The sequence below is a fragment of the Sciurus vulgaris genome (assembly GCF_902686455.1).
Source record: "Sciurus vulgaris genome assembly, chromosome: 6".
Classification (NCBI taxonomy): Eukaryota; Metazoa; Chordata; class Mammalia; order Rodentia; family Sciuridae; genus Sciurus; species Sciurus vulgaris.
Genome location: NC_136466.1, coordinates 1,606,462 through 1,615,949, shown reverse-complemented (window position 1 = coordinate 1,615,949; position 9,488 = coordinate 1,606,462). Strand labels below are relative to the sequence as shown.

The window sequence follows — 9,488 nt, the reverse complement described above, 5'->3', positions numbered from 1 at the left end:
CTAATAGAGTATATATTTTAACACAGGATAAATCTTTTTACAATTATGACAAAAATACCTTCAATTTTCAGACATTAAAAAAAAAAAAAACCTAAGTAAATAAAAGGTATTTTGGGTGAAGTTATTTCTTAGTATAAATAATATGTCAATCAGTTTTTCAGCCAACAGCATTAAAAAATTTGCCATTATTAATTGTTAAACAATGCATTTACATGGTGAAATAAGATATAAGACAACTTACAGAAACAAAAAATCTGAAAAGTATTCCAACTCCTAATTTAAGAAGTAAGAAACCTACCAGTTAAAAATTTTTAAATGTTTCTTGGAAAATTTTTATGCCTTGTACTCTCAAATTCACTTGAACTGCTTGACATAAATAGTTTAATACTTCAGAAGACTGTCGCTAAATTATTTAATAATATTTATAGAATGTTACCTCTCTGGGTAGACATGTTTCACACAATAGTTCTTAATTAAGAACTTGATAGTTTTAATCGCAACTTATGATTGACTGATAAATGGATTAAGAATCCATTCAGTAGTTTAGACCAATACAAGGAATAATCTGATAAATGCTCACTGTGCAATTCTGTCAACTGGTAAGGCAAAGAATTTGACAGATATTTCACTCAGTTGGATTACATGTTTCCATGTGTGTTATGGATCAACAAAAATAGGTATACAATGTCAAGTTTTTTCCTGGATCTTTTTTTTTTTTAAGAGCAGTTCAATGAGTTGGGGTGGGGGGGCATTGGTTAGTACAATACAGAGAACATACAGGAAAAGTATAAAATGGCACTTAACATCAATGCCAGTTCTTATCTTATTAGGGCAATAACTAAGGATATTACTAATTTTTGTGTTATTTGCTTTTCTTTAGAACTTAAATCAGTCGTTAAATTGAACTTGAGGTATATACATAATACATACACAGCCTTAAGCAAAATACTTTTTTTCATAAGTAACATGACATTTAAATATTGGAAACAGTATCTGTACTGATTTGTATTTTGACTTAGTGGAACAAGAAGAGAACAGCATTCAATTAGGGAGGGGTATACTGATAAGAAAGCTCTTAAAGTTCAAAACATCTTCCTCTCCCTTTGTACCTACCACAGGCTTTACATTGTCCTGAGAGGATTCATTGAGAAGAACTTCAATCACAGCTTTAATAAAGTACTTTGGAAGGAACTAATGAGAAAGCAAATTGGAAGGTGAGACTTCATCTTGGTTTCAAATAAGTGGTCTTGATTTTTCTTATAGAAAAAAATTGAAATCAGTTTATTATAAATATATCTAAACCATTAATTTTTGCAGCTTCCAGGTAAAGTCCAGCACTTTGTTTATACAAAGTCTATGAGAAGAAGTCAGCAGAGATCATCTAATCTTAAGTCGCGACATCATCCATTCAAGTCCTTGGCATAGCCCCTCGCCAGTAAGAGCACAGCATGCCTGGATATGCCACAGATGATCTTTAACAGAAGTTAGCTTCAAAAACTGGGAGATTTCTGCTACACTCATGCATTCTTTAACATCTTGTTTATTAGCAAAAATCAGTAATCCAGCTTTTCTTAGGTCCTTATGTGCTAACATTTTGTAGAGTTCTTCTCTAGTTACAGAAATCCTCTGTCTGTATGTCCACAACTACTATTACAAACTCTGTGTTAGTATAATAAGTGTTCCAGGAAGAACGAAGAGATTCTCGGCCACCAATACCCCACGTTAGGAAACGTGTTATTAATCACTCTCTCTTCTACATTACTTCCTATCGTAGGGGCTGTATGAACAGCTTCATTCATAGAAAATTGGTAAAGGATGGTAGTTTTTCCTGCATTACCCAATCCAACAGTGATAACTTTGTGCGCCTGGTGATTGAACAGTCTCCATACTCTGGTGAAGAGAATTCCCATTCTGGGGCAGTGGACCCCCCTTCAGCCACCCGGGCCACCTGGCCTCCCCTGGCTCAGGCTGAAGGATAGAGAGACGCGCTGGAGCCTCCGCCTTTGCTGCTGTTGCTGCCCTTCCTGCGCTGCGACCGCTTCCATTGAACCCAAGGGAGGCCGAGACCCAGGCCGCCCTGCGGTGCATGAGGCCCTGCTGCTGCTGCGTGGTCTGCTACCAGCCTCGCGGGCCACCGTCCTCCCCCTAAAGGGTACTTTTTAAACGAGCTCTGTGTGTGTGTGTGTGTGTGTGTTGTGTTGTTTTGTTGTTTTGTTTTGTTTTGTTTTGTTTTAGTACTGGCGGTGAACCCAGGGGTGGTGTACCACCCGGCTACATCCCTCGGCCTTTTTATTTTCTTTTCCAGGATGGTCTCCCTAAACTGCCAGGCTGACTTAAAATCCGTCACACTCCTGCTTCAAGATTCAGAAGCACCGGTATTACAGGCACGCACTACTGTGTTTGGCAAGATTCGTGTTTGTGTGTGTATATGTGTGCGTGAACATTTCCAGTGAATGAAAAGCAAAGAATAATGAACTGCAATTCCACTTTAAAAAATCTTTGTGCCTCTGTCTTCCCTAGGTGAACTCCAGGGCTTAGCCTTGGGAATATTCCATGGGACTAGAAATAGGGAAAATCTCTGTCGCAGTATGGCTGCAGAAAAGTGAATACATTTCTACAACAAATTGTGTTCTCTACAAATATTCACCAAGACATCAGTTCCTGCATTTTGCAGGATTTGGGCAGTGGAGGGCTCTGTTCTGTAAACTGCAGGTGAGAGATTAACACTAATTCCATTGACTGGGACTTGGCAACTCCTAGTAGCATTCACCTATGATTGATTACCAAATATGTTATCTTGGAAATACCAATTAAATTACATTTTTTTGTCTAAATGTAATAGATATTTATGATTAACCTGTTGAGGAATTAAATATAAGTGACTTGAAATTTTTCTACCTATAAACATAAAGACTGAGTTTTGAGTGATTTTACTGGGTTCTTTAACACTGAGTCTGTTCTATTGAAAACTTGAAGCAGAGATCTTGATTCCAGTGGCTGTAATCCAAGGCCAGACTAGATCCTGCAAAAGGAGGCCATTGAAAGTCCAGTCAGAGCTTTCTGGGCAGCCTCCCTGCAGAGGCCCAGGCTGCTCACACCAACCCTGGAAGGAGCCCTTTAGGCTGAGAAGCTCCAGAGCTCTGGAAAGCTGGGGTCCTCAGGCAGATGTGGTGGGGGACAGGATGGGAAAGCTAAGGGATGCCCTTCCTGTGGGTGCAGTTGATGTTGTCCAGGGCTGTCCCCAGAGTGTGCAATGAAGCAAGTGCAGATTTGGGCAAGAAGTGCCCCTGTTCTGAAGGAGTAGTGCACTCGGGGAGAGAACTCCAGGTGAGCTCTGCAGGCACCCACAGCTCCTGCAGAACAGGGCTGCTTCCCCAGGGAGGGCAGGCAGGGTTAGGAAGAAGCTGGAGGGGAGGGCAGCAAGGAGGACAGGGTCAGATCCCAGGTCTGAGTGTTTCACCAGAAGGCAGCCTGTTCTCAGGAGGGGGCAGGAAGAGGGGTCCTGTGCTGGCTCCAGGGGCCAGTGGGTCAGAGTTCAGGGTCCTGGAGGAGGGAGAGAAACTGGAGGCAAGTTTGATTAACAAGTATTTGTTCTGATCCCCGAAGAGAAGTGTGTTGAGCTAATTGCTTATGAAGGAACAAAGAGGGGAGGGATTTCAGGATCAGGGTGTGTCTGCCCTGGTGAAAAGGGAGCATCTTCTGAGTCCTAATGGGAAGGGGTCTCTGTGCAGGCACTGCTCCAGCAGAATGCAGAGGAGGGAGTTTCTTCATCAGAGATCTTTCCCAGGATTCCCTTTGGCAGTTTCTTTTTCATTGGCCAATCCTACGTTGCATCCTTTAGAGCAAAGTGAGCATCAGTGATGTGCTTGGCTCAAATGAACTCACTGAACGTGAGGAGGGGGTAATGGAAGTCCCTGTTTGGAGCTCTTTGCTCTCAGCAGGGTGGCTGGCCCTCCTGCCTTGCAGCTGGCATCTGTAGAGGGGAGTGCTGTGGAGCCGAGCCCTGGACTTGGGTTTGTGCTGACTCTGGTGCTGTCAGCTGAACTGTTGAACCACCAGTAGTTTTGGAGAATGGATTGGTGCTGAGCAAACTCACATGGTAGGTGTCAGAAGTGGTTTCAGGGAAAAGGCCTCACAGGAGAGGACCTTCCTGTGCCTGCTGGCGGGTGCTGGGTGCTAGTGAGAACTGAGGTCCTGCAGGAGGGAGCCCTCCACTCTGGGGAGAGGAGAGCAAGTGACCTTGTAGAATGCCCAGCTGCTCAGGTCCTTGCCTAGCAGGAGCCACCTGGGCTGCGTGCCCTGAGAGTGGTCCCCAAGATTGGGAGTGTGCTCAGCCACCAAGCGGGGGTTCCTGGTGAACAGCGGTGACAGGCTGCTTCCCTGAGCTGGGTCCTGTGTCCTCCATCAGATCTGCTGCCTTTCAGTTCCAGTTTGTCCCCAGGCAGGTAGGAATTTCATTCCTTGACTGAATGTTAGAGTTTTAGTTCTTAATGTTTAAGTGGATAGAGTAATGTGAAGTAAGAGGAACAGAGAGGGGCTGAGGCTGTGGCTCAGTGGTAGAGCATTTGCCCAGCACATGTGAGACACTTGGGTTCAATTCTCAGCACCACATAAAAATAAATAAATGAAGTTCTTGTGTCCTTTACAAAAAATATTTTTTAAAAAAATCAGAGTTTTTGAAATAATTTTTTAAATTTCATATTTTGATTCAATGTAAATTTTTATGTTCTTGGTAACATTTACATGGATAGAGTAATGTGATGTAAAAAAGATCACAGTGTTCTTGAAATAATTCCAGTGCTCAGTTTAGTGAGAATCTAAACACCTGTGCACGTCCGGTCCAAATAGAGGGGAGTGGGCCCTGGGCAGGCTGCCCTCTCTCCCTGCTCTGCCCTCTCTGTGCCTGCAGGTGAGCACGGTGTCACTTCTTTCTCTCATTCCTCGTCTTTCACCATCTGTGAGGAGGCAGAGTGTTCTTTGCTTCTATCTTATTGAGTTTTCACTAACTTAGTGCTGCATTAGTACTCTGTCACTGTGGTGCTGTGACCTGTGTGGTGGTTCCTCTGCCTCAGTACCTTAGACTGGGTTTGCTGTCTCAGGCTGGGTCTCCAGTTCCCTCTCATGTTCCTGCTTCAGTTTTTATTTGCTTATTTATTTATTTTGTACCAGGGATTGAACCCAGACCAGGCATTCAACCCAAGGGTCCTGAACTACTGAGTACATCCCCAGCAGGTTTTATTATTTTATTTAGAGACAGGGTATCACTATGTTGCTTAAGGCCTCCCTAAGTTGCTGAGGCTGTTCTTGAACTCAGGATCCTCCTGCCTCAACCTCCTAAGCTGCTGGGATTACAGGTGTGCGCTGCCATGTCAGGCTCTAGTTTATGTTGTTGACAATGTCATTCTTTTTTAAAATTTGGTTCCCAATTGTACACACTTTATAAATCTTGTACACTTTTGAAAAAAACATTGTCACATTTTTGATTATGGATAAATTCAGGTTTCTAGAAAAACAATGCAGTGTATGGATCAGCTCTCTGATCTTTCATACATGTGTGTTTATCCCTTATACCTGTTTATTTCTTGTGGCTATATTTTGCTTTTTGTGAATATCATTTACATGAACATTTCTCTGTGATTCCATATTCTTTGAAAGGCTTTTCAGTCTGTGGTCATACTACCCTGAATGTGTCTGATCTTGTTTGCAGTGTTTTTCATTCATTTTGCCAAGTTTGATTCATTTCTGTGATAATTGCTTTTGTTTGTTCAAAGACACCCTGAACGTGAATTCATTTTCATTTGTAAAGCCTGCAGATATTTCCCCTCAGGTAGTGTGTACTTTGACGGAGTAGTCTCATTTTGAATATACTTGAGATTATCGCTCTCTTCCTTTGAGCTTTATTTTCTTATACAGGAAGCCTAAGGTTGATGGGCACATTTGGCTCCCAGAGGTAAATCCTTAGGTGTCCCCTCCTGGCCTCCAGGCACTGAGCCCTCCTGGGGCACATTCAGCAGAGTCTGACCCCCAGCTTGACGATGTGTTTGCCCATCTCATTCTGAACTGTGGGTGAAGCAGGCTCCCTACCTGAACTGATTCAGGTGTTTGCTCTTCTTTCTTTTTAGTTCCTTTTATTGCCATATAACTAATTTTTGATGCATTTAATAATTGTATTTCCTCATTGTCTTTCTATTTTCTTGGCTGGAAATGAGTTGACAGAGTTGAAGTGTGAGGAGGCCTTGGCCATGTACCTGAGCATTCCCAAGTGCTGGATGCCTGTCTCTGTCCTCTCCAGTCTGGCCTGACCTGACCCCCACCTTCTCTGAGGTCAGGGATCAGCTGCCTTGGACACCAAGTGTCTAATTCCTCACACTTGCTTGTGACTCTGTATCTTAGCAGAAGATGCAGGAAGAGTCTCCTGAGAGCAGGAAGACAACAGGAACTACTTGGGAAAGGGCTCAGCTCTGCTTCACTGGAAATGTCACCCTGGTGGGGCACGTCCCCATGCCGGGAGGATACCCTGCCTGAAATGGGCTTTTGCCAACTACCAGTCCTTCTGCCCTCACTTATCCAGGAATTGATCCATCCCCTGTCACTCATGGCCCCACAGTGTGCATGTGTGGCTGGGGTGAGAGAGGGGTCTTTTGCAGCCCTGGGCAGTCAGTGGGCAGCTGGTGGGAGGGGGTGGCCTTCCACAGTCACAGGCCTTGGTCTCTCACCCTGTGCAGCTCAGAATCCATCTCCAGGACTGTGTCTCCTCTGCTGTGTGAGGTCCCAGTGACTCTGGCTGAGACTGTCTCCCTGTGAGGTGCTGTGAGATCCCCAGGAAGGATGTCTGGACTCCCCAGAAGGCAGGAAATGGTGAGTGGTGGGGCCAGGACTCTTGGGGGAGGTGGGCTGGTTAGAACTGGTGGGAGCCAGGGGTGGCTGGACTCTGGCCTCCCCCTGTCAGCTCCGGAGTCAGCCCACCCAGACCTGAGTCAGATGCTGCTCCAGCTCAGCCCTGCTGCCTTTAGGCCTTGGTGTGGGCTGGTCCAGGGTGGGTTTCCAGTGTGCTGCCTGGTCTGCAGCCACTTTGGCAGAGCCCTCTGTGCACAGCTGGACCCCTGCCTGAGGCTCTAAGTGTACAGTGAAGGCAGAGGGCCTCAGGGGCTCCTGACTGAGGTGTGGGCTCCTGTGTGGAGGATGCTGACTGAGGGGTCCCTGTCCCTTTCCTCCCAGGAGTCACCTTGCTTCCCCCACCTAGCCCCTGCCAGGGATCACAGTAAATCCTTAAAATTCCTGGTCCCTCCACACATTTACAGACTCCCCCTCCCCCTCCCATTCACGGCATTATCAACTCTTTGCTCCTCACACTGCATGCAGGTGGGCAGCATCAAAGATTTGTGTTCGTTTGTGAATGTTTGCCATGTGGTGAAAGCAGTGAACAGTCACGTGGAACCCCCCTATTAAACCCCCCTGGTTCTGTCTTTCTTTGCTTTCCTCAGGCACAGACACCTTAATACCTTTGGGCAGAAGTTCCCTTTGGTCTCTTCACAGGGTCCTGTGTTTTTGGCCCCTGTCATGGGGCTGCCACAAGGTGCCCATAGCTGCCCTGTGCCTTGCAGGGTGCAGGAAATTCGGACCCTGGGTCAGCTCCTCCTAGAGGACAGACTGAGGTGTGGGGTGCAGCCTGCCAGGGGAGCAGCTGGAGGCCCTGGTGCTGAGGAACCTCCTGGAACAGGCCTCATCTAGACAGCGGCCTCCTTGGGACATGGTCTCTTCAAGCCCCGTTCCCATTCCTTGGACACAGGTTGGTCAGGCGGTGGGATGCTGGTGTTGAGGGAAAAGGACAGACATGATTCCTGCCCTCTGGATTCTTTCAGAGTTGTAGAAGGATACAACCCTCCCAAAAGATGAGAAACACCCATTCCTGTGCAGTGTTGTGAAAACCTGAGAATCTCATACTGAGTCATGGTCCGGGTCTTCTGCACGGTTAATCAGGGAGAAAGTTCCTACCTAAATGCTACAGAAAGGGAGCAACAAAGAGAAAGGCTGACTCTGGTCTGATAAAAATGTTCCATGTATCTCTTTACTGGAATAATTGTGGTTGTTTCACTTTGGGGTAAAATGCTTTGTCTTATTTTAAGCTGTTTTTCTGGTGAATTCACCTTTAATTCACAACTATGTTAATATTTTTTTCTGAACAGTGTCGTTTTGTCTAACTCGAGTTTTTTAATAGCATCACCATGACTGACAGATTCTACTCCTAATGTCTCCAACTGCAGACTCTCCCCGTGTTTGAGTACAGTGTAAATCTCCTACCTGTACAGATTGAATACTTGGTAAAAGTTACTGAATCTTTGTTTCCTGTATGTTTCATGTATATTTGCACATACCCATGTATTGCATGTGGTATCTACATATGGGCTTCTATCCATGCATCATTTACATGGTTCCAGAATCGGCTTATAGATAAGCGAGTGCTCATAAGTTAAGAAAAATGGATCCAAATGTCTTCAGTTTACTTCAACACAAAGGTCAGTTTAAATTGGAAAAAACAAATATGTCTTTGAAAGTAGTGACCCATACATTTTTCTAGGTGGCCAATCAATCAAGAAACTGTTTTTATAAAATGTTTAAATTGCAATACTCATTGGTTTAATGGATTTTTCTTTGGCAGAAATAACTAGGCTTGCTGGGCACAGTGGTGCACACCTGTAATCCCAGTGGCTTGGGAGGCTGAGGCAGGAGGATTGCAAGTTCAAAGCCCACCTCAGCAACAGTGAGGCACTAAGCAACTCAGTGAGACCCTGTCTCTAAATAAAATACAAAATAGGGCTGGGAACGTGGCTCAGTGGTAGAGTGTACCTGAGTTCAATCCCTGATGCCCCCCCCCAATTTATTTTTTTAAAGAAATGACTTAAAGTGTTAACTAGGTTTGTCAGTCTTGGTTTTCATGTGTAATCTAAATTTAATTAGAATGAGTAAATTAGATTTAACATAAATCGGTTTAATTTTCATAAATACGTCAGTTAAGTTAGGGAAACTAAGTCTTAAAAGAAAAGGTTGGTACCTGCTTTCAGGTTTTGTAAACAATTACTGCAATAAGGCATCACTTACAGGACAGGATATAATGTAGACTTCTAGTACTGGAAGTCAAAACCTGTCACTTCCACTTTAAGACTGGTGAAACTAGCCTAGCAAGGCTGATGAATGCTTAAAACCAGAACTTGAAGACCAAGGCCAAGGTGGTGAAAGGGCTAAGGAAAAAAGAGTGAGAATTTTGGCCCCTGCCCTCTTAGTTCAGCCAGCACTTGGGAAACAGTGGAACCTCACTAAGGGTCCTGTAACCGGTGAGTCACCCAACCTTTCAATCATTTCTTTAGAACTGACACCAGTGTATTTCTCAAGTTACAACAAAAATTCTCCTTTACGGAGTGTGTACAGGTTGGCTTCCTGTCCTCTAGGGTCCTCTCATCCCCCTGATTGGAAGGTTGGGTGACTCACCA

The 9,488-nt window shown here is 44.7% G+C and overlaps 1 long non-coding RNA gene and 1 pseudogene across 3 annotated transcripts in view; one reads left to right on the top strand and one right to left on the bottom strand.

Annotated features, from left to right (window-relative positions):
• Positions 1–363: 363 nt before the first annotated feature.
• On the bottom strand, positions 364–1,922 carry LOC306663285 (ADP-ribosylation factor-like protein 5A; annotated as a pseudogene). The gene has a single exon. The product of its transcript is annotated as an ADP-ribosylation factor-like protein 5A (transcript).
• Positions 1,923–2,749: 827 nt separating this feature from the next.
• Positions 2,750–9,488, top strand: part of LOC306663292 — a 726,016-nt gene continuing 719,277 nt past the window's right edge. The window contains exons 1-3 of one of the 2 annotated variants that reach the window (XR_013764435.1): positions 2,750–4,099; positions 4,279–4,445; positions 6,806–6,858. This is a non-coding gene — a long non-coding RNA (uncharacterized lncRNA). Of the gene's footprint in view, positions 4,100–4,275; positions 4,446–6,805; positions 6,859–9,488 lie in introns of both variants that reach the window. The other variant, XR_013764436.1, reaches the window with a different exon arrangement.